The following is a 2,366-nucleotide window of genomic DNA, read 5'->3' as shown; positions in this document are numbered from 1 at the left end:
TTTAATATGTGTTTACTGAGTTATAGTCAAGCTCATTCTTCTCTAGGACCATAACCATTCTATATAATTCTCTCAAATCACTATGATGAAGGTTAAAGTTCAAAATGGCCAAGGTACCTGCAGCTAGAAGTACTTGTTAAGAACACACAATACACAAGTATGTAAGTCAAAATGACAAAAAATATAAGTTGTGAGGGGGTAGATAAAATTCAAAGTATTTGTCCGTGCCCAAGAATCTTCACGTCAGTTCCGTGGTAATCAGCAAGAATTGCACCAACTTTTCAAACTCAAAAGAGACAGGCCCCAAGGCACAGAGAGGCTCATTGGCACAGAAGGCCAGCAGCTCACCAGGTAATCAAGGAGGGGAAGAAGGCAGCAGAGACAACCGGAGAACAAGAACGCACGGCAGGAATGGCCCTTCCTCCCCACCAGAAAGCCTGCAGGCAGCTGGTTTGAACTCTCCAGTTAGAAGATGGAGAGCCACTGACCGGATAAGGAAACATGGCCCCACCTGTAGGCTGCCTAGTTACTCACCAACCCTGTGAGGACAGAGACTGAGAGTGAGAGAATGGATGGATACTTTGTGCCCACAACCGACCGCCAGCAGGAAAAGCTACACTTGAACTTCATGAAATGGATCTCAAGCCCAAACTGAAGGAAGAGATGCTTTGTGCAACCAAAAGCCAGTGGCAGTAGCGACACTTGCACTACTGGGAAACATTGAACTCTATTTTTATGATGGTTATGTCCTTGTGCAGAGGCGTTGCCAACTAAGACGGCAGCTTACCAATACTACCATCCTCCCCATCCCTCCCAGTGGCGAGAGGGCCAGAGAAAGCCTGTCAAGCCCTTGATTTAGGTGTGGGAAGATGCCTGTGTCCTGTTCGTTGCCCCTGCTGGAAACAGATGGAGGCTGTCCTGGAGGCTGGAGTCACTACGGGAAGCTGTGTGAGTCAAGCCCAGATGCCCGGCAGGGGCTGGGGCTTCATATCACAAGGTCGAGTGACAGCCTGTGGCTTTGGTGCCAGGAAGGTGTAAACCCCCTGTCATGTGAGATATCTGTAGTGGTAAGAATCACCTGAGAGCTGCGTGATGGCCGGGAACTCATGTGTTCTGTGAAAGGGAAGATGAGGAAACTGCAGGGAGAGCTGAGCAGCTGGGCCCCAGAGGTGTTGGAAAACAAGAGTGCGGCTGCGTGAGACAGGGCCGGCCCTGGGTGCGGGGTGAGGGCCGCGTGTGACAGGGCAGGCCCTGCCTGCTGGGTGAGGGCCGCGTGTGGCAGGGCAGGCCATGGTGCTGGGTGAGGGCCGCGTGTGACAGGGCCGGCCCTGGGTGCGGGGTGAGGGCCGCGTGTGACAGGGCAGGCCCTGGGTGCTGGGTGAGGGCCGCGTGTGACAGGGCAGGCCCTGCCTGCTGGGTGAGGGCTGCGTGTGACAGGGCAGGCCATGGTGCTGGGTGAGGGCCGCGTGTGACAGGGCAGGCCCTGGGTGCTGGGTGAGGGCCGTGTGACAGGGCAGGCCATGGTGCTGGGTGAGGGCCGCGTGTGACAGGGCAGGCCCTGGGTGCTGGGTGAGGGCCGTGTGACAGGGCAGGCCATGGTGCTGGGTGAGGGCCGCGTGTGACAGGGCAGGCCCTGGGTGCTGGGTGAGGGCCGCGTGTGACACGGCAGGCCCTGCCTGCTGGGTGAGGGCCGCGTGTGACAGGGCCGGCCCTGCCTGCTGGGTGAGGGCCGCGTGTGACACGGCAGGCCCTGGGTGCTGGGTGAGGGCCGTGTGACAGGGCAGGCCCTGGGTGCTGGGTGAGGGCCGCGTGTGACAGGGCAGGCCCTGGGTGCTGGGTGAGGGCCGTGTGACAGGGCAGGCCATGGTGCTGGGTGAGGGCCGCGTGTGACAGGGCAGGCCCTGGGTGCTGGGTGAGGGCCGCGTGTGACAGGGCAGGCCCTGGGTGCTGGGTGAGGGCCGCGTGTGACACTGGGTGAGTGTGTTTGGTGACTGAGCATCGTGAGTGTCACAGTGGAGTTTTAATAAATACATTTCCTAGCCTGAAACAAAGCTCAAACCTGCCCCTCAGGCACCAAACAGAAGTCTCTGTACTCAGGCTGAGGCATTGTCTCAATTCTTGCTGTCCCACAGTCCTTCCTGCTGCATGGCACCTGTGGAGCAAACACAGGACTCCAGGGAAAAGCCAGGAGCTGGCAACCCGGTGCAGCAAAGGGCAGCTGTGGTCACTCAGGAGGGCTCTCCCTGTGAGCAGACCTCGGGAGAGCTCTCCCTGTGAGCAGACCTCGGGAGGACTCTCCAGGGCTCTCCCTGTGAGCAGACCTCGGGAGGACTCTCCCTGTGAGCAGACCTCGGGAGGACTCTCCA

This window comes from Dipodomys ordii, unplaced genomic scaffold (assembly GCF_000151885.1).
Source record: "Dipodomys ordii isolate 6190 unplaced genomic scaffold, Dord_2.0 Scaffold345, whole genome shotgun sequence".
Taxonomy (NCBI): domain Eukaryota; kingdom Metazoa; phylum Chordata; class Mammalia; order Rodentia; family Heteromyidae; genus Dipodomys; species Dipodomys ordii.
This window is presented reverse-complemented; position numbering follows the sequence as displayed.